The sequence below is a fragment of the Microtus ochrogaster genome, chromosome 17 (genome assembly GCF_000317375.1).
Source record: "Microtus ochrogaster isolate Prairie Vole_2 chromosome 17, MicOch1.0, whole genome shotgun sequence".
Lineage (NCBI taxonomy): Eukaryota > Metazoa > Chordata > Mammalia > Rodentia > Cricetidae > Microtus > Microtus ochrogaster.
This window is the reverse complement of record NC_022019.1, coordinates 11,646,711-11,661,461: the sequence shown is the minus strand read 5'-3', so window position 1 is coordinate 11,661,461 and position 14,751 is coordinate 11,646,711. Positions and strand designations below refer to the sequence as shown.

Genomic DNA, 14,751 nt, shown 5'->3' with positions numbered 1-14,751 from the left:
AAGCTAAGGACTGATGTCGACATGTCCTTTTCAACCATTTCTCTAACTTATTTTTTGAGACAGGCTCTCTCCCTGAGCCTAGAACTCTGTTTTGGCTTCACTGGCTGGCCAGCATGGCCCCAGGATAGGCATTTCCATCTCTGTGGAATTAGACAAGCACACGCTCCCTTACTCAGTTTTCATGTACATTCGGGGGACCTGAACTCGGGCCCCTGAAGTTGTGCAGCAAGCACTCTACCCCTTGATCCAATTTCTCAACACCTCAGGAAACCAACTTCTTAGCCAGAACTTCCTGGAATTAGACTTATTTCCATAAAAACTCAAATGGAAGGACTTACATCTGTGGGCAACTGAGCTTTGTGGGGGGGTCTCCGCTATAAACAGTGCAGGGTCTAGGGAACACGAAGCGGGAGAGACCAGGCGGTCTGCTAAACAGTAACAGAGCTGAAAGCTACTAGGGAAAGGGCTGCCCCCAAGGAGGAAGGCTGGAGTCTTGGAGCTGAGTCTGCCAGCTTGTTGTTCTTCCAGATCCATCAATCAGATCAAACTATTCCTACATGAGAGGGATGGGAAAAAAGATAAAGAGGATGGAGGGTCACTCCCTCTAAACACAGACACCCAGGAGACAGGGCAAGTCAGAGCAGCAGAAGGAGCCAATAGAAATCCAGCATGGTACACAGACGCATGATAGCACAGCAAAGAGGTTGATTTGTTACCATCTAAAGCCAAGAAACAGCTGAGATGGAGGAGGTAGACCAAAGAAAAAGGTAAGGTTTGGAGGAGTCAGCTCTGCGAAGCGGCTGTCACCACCTTTCTGAGCCGGGCCCTTGACCATCTGGCTTAGCCGTGAGGAAGACCCGGGGTGATCAGCAGGCAGAAGGAAGATTTATTCGGGCTTACGGTTGCAGCATCCGGTCATCTGTGGGAGTTGCCGTGGGCTTGTCAAGGGGCACACATCACAGCGCAAGTGTTTGAGAAGGCAGCTCGCTGTACAGAAGCCAGACATCAAAGAGCAATTGGGGGCGAAGTCTTCATTCCAATTCAAAAGCTTGCCCGCCAATGAATTCATTTCCTCCAACTAGTCCCATCTCTTTTTAAAATGTTTTCACTATATTTTGATGTACTTACTTGGTGTGCTTGTATTCGGAAGGAACATGTAAACCATCGCACTGGGTGGAGGTCAGAGGAAAATCTGTGGAAGTCTGTTCTTCCCTTCTACTGTGTGAGTCTCGGAGATCAAACTCAGGCCACCAGGCTTGAATACAGTTGCCTACCCTCTGAGCCACCTCCCTCGCCCCTCCTCACCTCTGACAGTTACCTCCTCTTCCATTCAGGATCGTGGCCTGAGGATGGCCTTTGACCTGCGTGCATTAGGAGAATATTTCAGACCCAGACTGGCCTCCGTCCAATCGCTGCTGTACCAGTTTTTCAAGTCTAGGCTGTGCCACTTTCACAGATGGAGAGACTGAGGCCTGTGCCCAGAAAGTGCTGCCATTTGTCAGAGTCCTAGCTCTCCTCTCCCTGCCGTGGAGCCTAAGTTCTTAGCAAAGAAGAAAAGAAACTTACTGAGCAATGAATGACGCCCTTCGACCCTTCAAATTCCCTACATATGTATAATGAAGTTCTTAATAAAATATTTAATGATAGTTCTCTCTGAAATACTGTCATTCCCCACGCGTGATTATATTTGAAATGAGGGTACATGGTTTTAGAACAAGACAGAATAGTTGGAGCTGGGCACCCCCGGATTCCTGGTTGTCATCACTGTGCAGGTCCCCAGTTCCCAAAACAAGCCTCTTCAGGAAAATGCTCTCCGACACTCAGCTATATTAAGTAGCCTCCAGACTAATTCTGGGGTCCCAGGAGTGAGCTGATTCTATCTGACTTCATCACTATTTGGTGAGAAAGCTGGGGAGATACCCAGCCCGTGTCCAGACTTTCGCAGTGGCCTCCAGACTTCCAACTGAAAGTCTCTTTGGGAACTCAGTGTTGAAATCCCCCAGATAGCAAATATCTCTTCCAGAAGAAAAAAAAAATCTCTTCTCAGAACTCAGCTCAGGGTGTCTCTCTTCAGTTGCGTCACAGTGAGCACCAGAGTTCCCAGCCCTGCTCGCCACAGCTGGCTGATAGATAATTGAAATGTCCCCTTTAATCCTCACTTGTTCCCCACACAAAGGGTCAGGGGGATTCCGTCATATTATAATAAATATTTAATATGAGGAGAGAGGGACGGTGCTTACCAGGCTCCTTATTCTCTGAGCAGTCGGGAGCATGGAAGTTGAGACAGACTCCCATCTGTGCTTAGGACACAGGTCCCCATATCTTCAGTGTCTCTACAGCTGTGGGGCAGGGGAAAGGATACCAAGACAAAGCAAGGCAAATGAGAGTGAGCCTCATGTCTCAGGCGCAAGCTTGCTAGGCACATCTCTGTACTTGAAATGGCCTGGAAAACACTCAGTTCTCGAGGGAAGAAAAGTATCCTGCTGGATAGGCCAGGCTTCATGCTTGGCTTGTGATTGCTCACTGGAGAGATGACTCAGTGGGTAGAGGGCAGGCCTCCTCCTTACAGAGGAGCTGTATCTGACCCCTAGCACTCATGTAAAATGCCAGTTGTGGTACATGCTTGCAATTCCAGCACAGGGGAGGCAGAGGCAGGAGGGTTCCTGCCTTCCTTAGCTGACCAGTCTAGTTGAATCAGTGAGTTCCAAGCCAGTAAAAGACCTTGCCTCAAAGAGATGTACAACATTTGTGAGGATGGTACCCAAGGTTGTCCTCTGGCCTACACACACACACAGGCATACACACACATACACAACCATGCACACACACATATACAACCATGCACACACATACACAACCAAGCACACACACATATACAACCATGCACACACACATACACAACCATGCACACACACATATACAACCATGCACACACACAGGCATACACACACATATACAACCATGCACACACACACACATGACCTTGCATATATACACAATTTTAAAAAGTCTTTCTAGGAAAACAAGAGAATTCCCATCTGTGTGAGGAGGAGAACCATTTACTGTCTCCAGAAGCCTCAAAACCAAAGGTTTTTGGCGAGAAATACCCGAGATCAGAAATGTATCCCTCAACCCTTGAGATCAGCTTGCAGTTAGCCTAGACCCCAAGTTCCTGTCCCAAGGGCCCTGGCTTTGCTTCCAGAGCCTGCTCTGGCCTCTCCTCAACCATTCCAGTTAAGCCATTAGCCAAGAGGAGATAATAAACTAGCCTATGGGCAGAGCTTAGAGCTGCTGCCCAGAGAGTCTGAGCACAGATGCTCTATGTACTTTCCAGCCCTAGCAATAACACGGCCTCAAGAATTTCTGTTTAGATACTGCTTTTTCGATGTGTATTGCTGATTCGTTCACATCAAACCCACCACCGTGGTCACAACACCTCAATCTGAACAAAGCCTACTCAACACATGTGGGGTCAGCAGAGATCTACAGTTGGAAAGCTCAAACAGAACTAAGGCACTGCCTGGGGGTGGGGAAGGGGACAATGACACCGTGAGCAGCAAAATCTCCATCAAAAACAGAACAAAATGTGGCACTCCATAGAACATAAAAAGGACACTTGTTTACTGAAGACAGACTGTCACTGTGATGGCTAAAACTGATTGACAACTTGACAGGTCTGGAATCACCTAGGCACACCTGTGAAAGATTTTATTGACTTAGGTTATATTTTAGGCGTGCCCTATAACCTATGTTGGGTTAATAAGGACTTGGTGATAAAAGTCCAATCCTCAGCTCTCACATGAGCATCCAGATGCAGTGGTATACATCTGTAACCCCAGCACTCCAGTAGCAACATGGGAGGTGAAGCCAGGAAAATCATTTGGAAGCTTTGGGGACAGCTAGCCTGGTACCCAGCATCTTGGCAGAAACAAGAGAGATCCTGCCTCAAAAGGAGGAAGGTGGGAAGTGACTCCTAAAAGCTGTCCTCTGACTTCCACGTGCACACCATGGCACACATGCATGCACTCTAAATAATAATAGTAATAATAATAATAATAATAATAATAATAACTTTTAGAAGGAAAAAGTTACCCAATCATCATCTTCCATGGCTCTTTGCTTTTGACCATGGACACAATGTGACCAGCCAACCTCAAGAGCTCCTGTTATTATTACTTCCTCACCATGATTGACTGTATCTTTGAACTGTGAGCCAAAATAAACCCCTTCTCCATTAAGTTGCTTTGGTCAAGAAATTTTATCACAGCATCAGACAAGGAACTGATGCAGAAAATACAAGACAAGTAGTTAATGCTCTACTTATGCCTCTGAGGGGAGCTAGTCATGCTACCCCACCCTTCCTTACTTTCAGTCTGGAGTTCATTTTCGCATATGTTGGAAGGTTAAAGCCCTGTTTCCTTTTTTTGCTAAACATCTGATTATTCCAGCAATTTTAGCCAACAACTTCCTTGTCCCAGCTTCTATAAATTCCCACGGAGCAAATGAGGTAGTCATTCAGTTTTCAGAACTCCTGTAGATGCCTTTTCTATCACCCACAGAGATCCTTAAATTAAATTTATCTCGACGTCACCATAATACCAAATGAAGGAGCTTCATTCATTTCCCATTTCTGATGCTGCTCAGTTGGCTCATCCATTGACGCTCAACCAATAAACAAACTCGATGCATTCCAAATATAAAATAGCTCCTTGTCACATGAAATTTCATGAATTTTTCCTTCGTGGGGGGACGGGTATATATATTATATATGTGTAAGGATGCTTCCAATCCACGTCCGTGAGGAGCCTGGAGGTGGATCTGCCTTCCTCTACCAGTTTTCATTTTGTTTTTCAAGACAGAGTCCCTCACTGAACCTGGAGCTCACCATCTGAGCGAGACTGGGTGACTAACAAGCCTCCAGGATCTGCCCGTCTCTACGTACTAGTTCTGGGATTGCAGGTGTGCATGACCACGCTAGCTTTTACACGGAGGCAGAGGATCCGAACTCGGGTCCTCAAGCTTGCACAGCAGGCATTCTGTCCACTAAAGCCATCTCGGCTCTGCCCCAGAATTTCATGTCTTAACCCCCCTCCCAACAATGTACTGCTCTAGCCTCCTAGGTAAAATGAGGGCTACAAAACTAGTCTCCAGAGAGCCTAATACAAGCCATACAGTGTGCTGGTTTGAATGTGATACCCCCTCCCCGTTTTCAGGCATTTGAACACTTGGTCCCCAGTTGGTGGTGCTGTCTGGTGAGGCCTGGGAGTTAGGGGTTATGACCTTGCTAGAGGATGTATTTAACTGGGGACAGGTTTTGATGTAACCCATGTGCCATTTCCAAGTCTGTCTCTCCACCTCTTTGTCTATCCCTCTCTGTGTGTCAGTCTGTTTCTCTCTCTCTCTCTCTCTCTCTCTCTCTCTCTCTCTCTCTCTCTCTCTCTCTTTCTTTCTCTCTCTCTCTCTCCCCTCCCTCCCTTGCTCCCTCCCTCCTTCTCTCTCTCTATCTCTCTTTTCTCTCTCTCTCTCTCTCTCTCTTTCTCTCTCTCTCTCTCTATCTCTCCCCCTTGCTACTTATGATTGGATATGTAACCTCTCTACTGTTCCTGCCACCATATCTGTTTGTTGCCTGGCTCCCCACAGCTACCTTGGCCAACAGAGTAAGGATTCATGAGAGGCAAGAAGGTACTTTCATTCAACAAGTCTTAGCAGCTGGTGTTGGTTCAAACTTCAGGAGTCTAACCCCAAGTAGTTTATTTTAGGCATATTTAACCACAGTTTGGTGAAAACTTTCCTGGTGATAGCTTAATCCTTTATGCACAATAAAGCAAACACAATCTCTTTGAGAAGCAAAGTAAGCTAAATAAAGATCTGATGTGGTTACATCATAATTCTTTGTAGAGTACATGTGACACCCTCCATATGTTCTATAGTCAAGTTCATGATAAGGGTCTGGGAGGATCTGGTATATGTGGTCTTGGCCACACCGATTGCACAAAGATCACCAGGTGATTAACCACATCTGCTCCCAGACTTCTGGGCTGATAACACTGTGCATCGCTTTCATTGAAGGAACATCCCTGTATGTTTAATATTCCAGGTTTCCAGAACTTATCTGTGAGCACAAGGACCTCTGTGCCTCCTACAATAGTGGTGATGGACTCTTACACATCTAGAACCATAACCCTAAAATAAACCTTTCTTTGTATAAGTTGCCTTGGCTATGGTATTTTATCACAGCAATATAAAGCTAACTGGTACATGGATCCTAAAGTCTCCAAATCCCTTGGTGTGTCGCTATTCCACCCTACAAGTGCCTGGGTCTGAAGTCTGCTTTCTCCAGAACCAGGCTGCTATGCTCTAAGACCCCACAAGCTCCAGCTGCCCACGAGTCAAACTTTTCCCAAACTTCCATATGTCCCCTGGCCTCAGAGTGTTGCAAACAAAGGCAATGTAAAGAGGAAGCATGGCCTCTTCAACAGCTTCCTAAACAATTGCACACTCCTTTATCAGCAGGAGAGTCCCGCTAAGGGGCTTTCCAGACTGGGCATGCCCCATGCCAAGCAGCCCTAGGGGTTTCTCTGAGAAGAAGTCAGACAGGAGGTGGATAGGAAATGGAGGGAGGTGATTTCCGGCTGCCTTTTTCAAAGCTGTCCGCAAAGTCAAGCAAACTGCTGTTGTAAGTTAAATTTCATTTGGAGATACTCCCTAAGAAAGGTTAGATTTGAAGGGGGAAAGGGAACTAAGTCAGGGGTGAGGATGAAGTGGGAGGAAAAGGATTAATTTGCACCCACATTGGATTTTGGAGGGTGGAATGAATTAGGAGATCTACCATCCATGTGGCTTGGTCCTAGCACCCTGACTAAAGGTGAGAGGCAGTAAAGAAAGGGCAGACAGACATACAGACTAGCTGGGGTAAGCAGGGGATGTGAGCACTCTTGATGGAGTGGTACCAACAATGTAACAGTCTGGAACCTTGGAGCATTTATTATGTATGGGGTGGGGGTTGCTAGTCCTGCTAGGAGAGATAAGGAGCCGCTGTGGGAGAGCTGTCTTAGACTGTGTATATCCGGAGGAGGAAGCTGCACTCGCTAGTTTCCGTGCACACTGGTCAGTCGTTTGTAAACACTCAGACCTGGACCAAAGGAAGGTTTTGCCTTCCTGACCTGAAGGAAAGAAAGGCTTTGCCTATTTCTCATGGATCTGATGCCTTGGTCTTTGACATGACCAACTCATGTGAAACCATACACGTTCCCTCCAAGTTTCTCTCTCTCACCTACATCAGTGGTTCTCCACCTTCCTAACGCTGCAACCCTTTCATACAGTTCGTTCCTCATGTTGCGGTGACCCCAACCATAAAGCTAATTCATTGCTACTTCTTGACTGTAATGTTGCTGCTGTTATGAACTGTAATGTAAATATCTGATATGCAACCCCCAAAGGGGTCACAACCCACAGGTTGAGAACCACTGCCCTACAGGGCTCTCTCAGCTAGGGAAATCAATACTTCTCTCATAAAGAGACACTGAAAAAAGTCACAATTACTTAAGACTTGCAGTGATATAAACTGTATTCTTCCAAGTCTTTGGGCCACATGGGAGCATGCCTTATTTTATCGCTTCCAATAGGAAAAGACATTAAAACCCCAATCTCAATCATTGTCTTCCTCTTGACCCCTGTGTCAAAGCTACTTCTAGACTATATTTTAATGACACAAACTCCATGTGCCAATTTTAAGAAGCATCCTCCAGGAATGGTGAAATAGCTCAGTGGGCAAGGACACTTGCTGCACCAGCAGATAATCTGAGTTCTATCTCAGGACCACAGCAAGAGGAGAGAACTCCTCCTGACACTTGACCTCTGCCTCCATGCACACAGCGGGAACAGGAAGCGTCTGTGGGGTGGCTTTTAGTGTCCTTATCACAGCTATACCCTCATGGGTTAGACTCTTCGCCATGTGATAAAGACCTGAAAATGTAAATTAAAGAAAAGAAAGACTTTTTTAGGGTTCATGGCTCCAGCCCACCATCAGCTGGATCTGTTGCTTCCGGCCTGGGGTGAGATAGAATAGCCTGGCGGTGGGAGCATGTGGCAGCCAAGAGGCAGAAAGAATAGCAGGATAGAGTGAGGACCAGAACCCACCCTTTAAAGACATGCACACACCCAGTCACACTCTTCCTCCAGTTAGATCACTTTTCACAGTTTGCCACCTACCAAGAGTCTGTATAAACATTTTAGCCATCGGCGGATTAAAATGCAAGTTACATGAGTACCCTTGTGATGTAATCATTCTTAGAAAGCCCTCACAGGCACTCCCAGAAGTGTGCCTTACAAATCTCCTAAGGCATTCCTTAATCCAATCAAGTTGACATTCAAGATAAACCATCTGGCCACTTAAACCTACACTTCCGGAGCACCATCTGTCTGCCGGGTTAAGGAGCAGGATTAAAGGGGAATAAAGAGACAGTGATGAATGCCACAGGGCTCTTTAGTTGAGCCACATCCGGTCGAGCCCTTGAATTGGATTTCTCTTCAGTTTGGAACCATCTCTGCCTGCTTCTCTGGGGAGAGGGCATACAGATAAGCCGTTTGCCAGACTGCCAAGGCTCAAGCCCTCATCTCTCGTGGCACCTGCTCTTTCTTTAGGAACATCTTTCCACCACTAGTGCCTCTTCTCATCTGATGGAAATTTGCCAAGCACCAAAGCTTTCAGTCACTTGCTGGCGGGGACTAGAGGAACTCTGGAGCACACGCTGCAGACCCCTGGGTAGGTACCTCTTACATCCAGCAGTGTGGGTATCAACAGTGCTTCCGGGGAAGGGGAAGGTCAGCATCTAGAAACCTCACCTCCTATTTGGTCCACAGATGTCCCTGCTGGGTCTCTCAGCCATTTAAACAGAAAGGACAGACCCAAGCAAGTGATAAATAATTGCAGGCGAGGACGGGCCCCAAGTGCTCCCTGATCTTCGTGAGGTCAAGCATGTTCCTTGCTGCTTGACGCTCTGCGGTGGCTTCTGCGTGTTCTCTACGTGCAGTCCCGAAGAGGTTCAGCTCTCCCACCCACAAAACTGAGCTAGGTTTCAGCTCTCTGAGAAGGGCTAAACCAGCCTCTCTCCTGACAAAGGGTGATTTATGCACAATGTCCTCACATTCAGGGCTGAGGGAGGGAACAAACACAAAGCTCAAGTCAGCCTCCAGTGTCTCAAGGACAAATCCAGCAGCCCCGCCCTGGGTCACTTTTGGATTTGCCCAACCTTATGCAAGTATGTCCAAAAATGATAAAGACGAAACCTCAGGCAATTAGAAATATGCTAATGTAAATGCTACTTGCTTAACCAATCACATTTGACCTAACTGGGAAACTCCCCTTAACTGTGCTTAAAAGAAGCCTGCATGCTTCTCTTGAAGTTGTCGCCATTTTGTACAGGTGAATGGCCCCCCACATATGTTGGTATAATAAATGCTCTTTGTTCTTCCATACTATTTGAGTCTGGGGTCTTCCGTCAGCTTTTCCCTGAACCCTACAATCCCATCCTTATCAAGCCTCCGTCTGGATCCCCTCTGCCTTCTCCAACCTCTGCCCCTGCTTCTTGAACTGTGCCTCCTACCTGCCAGGAAATCCCCATCTCCCCAGCCTCTCTCTACGCATCCTCAGGTCTCATCTGAAACATCATCAGCCCCTCCCAGATGTCAAGACTAGGCCAGCCCTTCTGTGTGGGCATTCTGACAGCATCCCCCACTATCCCCCACTGTCCCTGCAGCACTTACAAGATGCTAAGGAAAGAAGTGATGCGCACGTCCCTTCTCTAAAACAGCATAGCATTTACGTATTAGTTATGCTCTTCTCACATACATCAGATGGGCCCTGCATTACTTACAACACCAAGCATGATGCGATGTAACATAAATCACTTATGTGCCACTGTTGAAAGCCCTGCAACAAGAAAAAGCTCTATACATGTTCAGGACTGATACATGCTTCCCCACTTGTTTAGTGTGTGTGCATGCATGTGATGAGCTTGTGGGGGGGGTGTACTCACCCATGTGTATGCCTGCAGAGACCAGAAGTATATGTTGAGTGTTTTCCCCCATCACTCTCTACCTTATTTGTTAAGACAGGGTCTCCCACTGAACCTGGAGTTCACCATTTTGGCTAGGTTGGCTTGCTACCAAGCCCCTGTGATTTCAGGGTGCTGCCCTACCAGCCCTGCAGTTACAGACATATGCCAAAGCATCTGCCTTTTGCATAGGTACTGGGGATTTGAACTTGGATCCCTATGCTTGTGTAGCAAGCACTTTACCCACCGAGCCTCCTCCCCAGCCCTTCTCCAAATACATCTGATCCACAGTTGGTCAGAACCACGTATAGGACCCACAGATCTTGAGGGCTGGCAAGATTTAGCTAACATGTCTAGACGGAGCATGAACTTCATTTGGCCCATTGGAAACCATATCTGTTAGGATTTCTGCTTGTCTTCTCGTCTAATACAATGACAAGTGCCTAGCAAGAGCTCAAAACTATCTATTGGTTGTGTAAATAAGCTGAGAGGGATCAAATACTAACAAAAGAACTCACAATTTCCTGCCCACCCTGGCTTTGCATTTTTTTATCCTTCTTGCAAATGTCAGTATCATTCTTCCTACTTGACTTAACAACACTCTTCTGCCACGCCTGGCCAGGGCTCACACTAACAAACACTGAGTACAATCAAACAAGCCTCATTACTTCAGGTCCTCATTGTTATTCAGGTACTGTAGTTTCTGTCCCTCCCTCCCCACAAATCAAGCTCTCCCTCTCTTCCCGGGAGCTGTCAGCCTCAACCCTTGAAATGCCATTTTTTCCTAGAAAACTCTGCTCTTAAAAGAAAAATGAAAGCTATTAAACACTCTGTGCTGGCCCATCTTTTCCTCTGCATAATCAATGTGTTAGAACTAATCTTCCTTGACGTACCCTGGATCTTGGTCTCCGTTATGACCACACTGCGTGGGCTTGTGTGCAATCTAAGCACACCCAAACTGGGAGTAGCACTTCTGACATTACCCTTCACAGTTCTGACTCCCTGGTTATCCACGGTGGGGAGCGAGGATGAGGCAGTATCGAGATATAGCTAAGGATAGAGAGTTAAACTTGGATTCCTATTCTGGGAGTCTTGTTTACCCTGATCAGCTTGACTGCCATTTCCACAGAGCCTCACATCATCTGAGAGAAGAGCCCAACTGAGGAGTTGTCCAGATCAAATTGGCCTGTGGGCATGTCTGTGAGAGATTATATTGATTGCCAGTTGATGTAGGAAAGTCCAGTCTACCATGGACAGTGCCATCCCTAGGCAGGTGGTTCTGGAGTGTTTGAGAAAGGGAGCTGAGGATGAGAGAGCCCAAGAGTCAGCCAGAGAGCAGCATCCTCTGTGGTTCCTGTTGTATCTATCAGCTGTGAAGTGAGCACCTTTGTTGAATGTAATAGGGTATGGAACAGCAAGTGGAGAGGCCTTCAATTCCTGCTTTGATTTTCTGTCCTGATGTCCCTCAATGGGGGTGGGGCAGGCACAAGACTATAACATTCTAAGGTGGACAAAGTCTTTCCTTCCCTCCCCTCTGTTGCTCTTGGTCAATTTTTTGTTGTTGTTATTTTCTTTTTCAGCAAAGGACTCTACGATTCTACGATTCTTTGTACATACTTCAATGACGAATTTGCTTATCTGGAAACAAAATGCAGCTGTGCATTTTGTAAATTAATTCACTAACTCTGGAACATTCCTGCACTGCCTTCTGCAAGAACCTCAACACATTTGTGCTAGCTTTTAGTCAGGGCCTGGTGTGAAGTCACCTTGATGAGATTTCGAATCAGCTGCAGAAGCAAACCTCAGGGTATGTGTGAGCGGAAGTTCTTAGATTGGGTGGATAGGAAAAGTGTCCCTCAAATAGAAGGTACAAGATGTTTATTCTTCATCCAGATATCATTAAGAAAGCTTTTCTGGAGAGGTTGTGATTTAATTAATAACACAAAAGATGAGGTAACCAAAGAGAAAAAAAATTCTAAAGTAAGACACGGGAGAGAAGCTTACCATGTACAGTGGCGGGGTGTTGACCATTCAACAGGAGTATTGGCTCAGGTAGGGGAAAAAGAAGAAGGAGGGTCTGAAGCTTGAAATGTGGCTGAGGTCAGATTGTGAGGGACAGACACACACACACGCGTGCGCATACACACACACACACACACACACACACACACACACAAAAGCACACACACACACCAAGAACAGGCTAAAAAGCCTGCGATGATTCTTAGAGGCTGTATGTCAGATGTGGAGCCTGCCCAGAGGTTTGCTTCTGCAGGCAGTTCTAAGTCTCATCAAGATGGCTTCACACAAGACCCTGACTAAAACCAGTGCAAACATACTGAAGTGCTGGAGAATGCAGTGTGTGAGTTTTCCAGAGTTAGCAAATGGAGAGCTGCTTTCCAAATACTTGGGGAAAACTAAATAAGTGTATGCTAGGGTTTGCCTGTGAAGTGTCACCCACGGGCTCATGGCTTTTCACAGTTGGTCCCCAACTGGTGGTTCTGCTTGGGGAGGTTATAGGACCTCACTGGAAGAGGAGGTCTTGCGTGAGTTCTAATTGGTCTTAATAATAAATACCCAGAGCCAGATATCGGGGTAAATGTGGAAAGATCAAAGAGACAAAAGAGCAAGACACAACCAATTCTTACCTTGCTAACTTCTCAGCTGAAAAGGGGTTGCGCTCCTGTCTCCTCCTGCCTTATATTCCTCTCTCTGCCCAGGCATATCACTTCCTGTCTGTATGTACAGACCTCCAGACCTCTATGGCTAACTAGTGACTAGCTCTGCCCTCTGATCTTCAGGCAAGCTTTATTTGTTAGAGCACAAACAAAATATCACCACAAGGAGGATCATGGGAGGAGGTGTTTTTAGGGTACAGCCTGTCCTGCTTTTAGTCTTGTCTCCACTTCCCGATCTACCAAGACATAAGGAGTCTCTGTTGCCTGTGTCTACCACTACGCACCCAACCTCCTCAAGATGTACTGAATTGGCCAAAGTAAGTTCTCCTCCATCGAGTTGCTTTTCTGTGCTATTTCATCACAAGGATGAGAAGAATAAATCAAACACTGAGTAGAGAGGGCTCATGGGTATTTCCCCCTCAGAGATGTGTGCGCTCAGCACTCCAGAATAAGACCATATTTAGAAGAAGAGCCTTTGTGGTTGGTAGGATCTAGAGTGGAGTTTTTAGGAGATAGAAACGAGGTTGGCACGATGCAGCTGCAAGCCAAAGAATGCCAGGATTGCTGGCAGGAGGCGGGATATAGCAGGGGGCACAGAAGGGACAGCCTTCCCCTCGGGGCACCTCCCCCACTCATTATGAAATGCCGACCGCAGTCTCGCACAGGTGGAATCCAGGCTTCCACAGCTGCTTCAGATTCAGAAGGGCAGCTCCGCTCACACCTTGATCTCGGCCACCAGGTCTCTGAAACCCTGGCAGTACACATGCCCATTGATTCAGGCTTCTCTCACAGAAGACTTAGGGAACTAACATATTGGGGCGTGGAGGTAGATTATTTAGGGCAGTGAGTCTAGAGATGCAGCAGGGAGTTCATTGTGGGATGTTTTGACAATCCAAGTCATTTCTCCCCTCCCATTGGTTCTGTGGATTCTCTGAGTTCTACTTTATCCAGCAAGGAGTGTAGCATTTCCCTGTGTTGATCTTCTTATAAGCTCCATGTACATCAGAGGTTCTCAAGTTGTGGGTTGAAACCCCTTTGAGGGTCAAATGGCCCTTTCACAGGCTTCAGGCCATTGGAAAACACAGATATTTACATTATGATTCCCGACAGTAGCAAAATTACAGTTAGGAAGTAGAAATGAAATAACTGTAGAGTTGGGGGGTCACCACAACACAAGGAACTGTATTAAAGGGTCACAATATGAGGAAGACTGAGAACCCCTGGTCTACATTATCTAGATGCTATTATTATTGCTTCAACACCCCCATCACAACTTACCTTGAAGTTTAATTTCCATTGTCAAGTATTAAGACGAGAAACCCTGCACTCAGTGGGACATATTTATCATCCACCCCTTTCCTCGCTCAAGGAAAAATCACAGGAGACGAGGTGGAACAAAACTGAAGGAGCGAAGGGCTAGGAGTGAGGCTGCCTTCTAGCCAAGGCGTGGCCATTGCACTCACAGCTCAGAACACCTGTGGCTGCCTGCAGACGGCCTAGCCCATCAGCTTGGATGGGGAGGGGTTCACTAGGCCTCACTCCTAGCTGAGGAGGTGACGACCCTCTGGGGAAGGAAGTCCCTTTGCTTAAGGCTGGTGAGTTGCTCATGCCCAAGGAAAGGACACCTCACCCATGTACTTGCAAACAATCCTTATTAAACTCTCTGAGTCATAAACACGAAAACAGGGACAGGGAGCATGTGTTGGGACAAAGAAGGGTTTGGGGGGGGTGTGACAGAGAATGGGGAGAGAATACAGTCCAAAGTACACACTGTATACCTGCATATTCTCTTCACCTATAGAAATTCTTAAAGAATAGATAAAAGGTTACTTAAGAAAAGAAGTGAGCCCTTTAGAGGTAACAAGGTCATGAGACAGAGCCTTATTAATAAGTCAACCCTTTCTAGGTTGGTGGGTTAATGAGTTAATGCACTGTCTGGAGGGTACACCATAACAAAAGTCAATTTGATTCTGTTGCTTGTTTTTTTTTAATTTATTTATTTATTAAAGATTTCTGCC

At 46.5% G+C, this 14,751-nt stretch overlaps 1 protein-coding gene across 1 annotated transcript in view; it reads left to right on the top strand.

Annotated features, from left to right (window-relative positions):
- Adra1a (adrenoceptor alpha 1A) overlaps positions 1-14,751 on the top strand; it is a 148,587-nt gene that overhangs the window by 109,874 nt on the left and 23,962 nt on the right. The window lies entirely within an intron of this gene.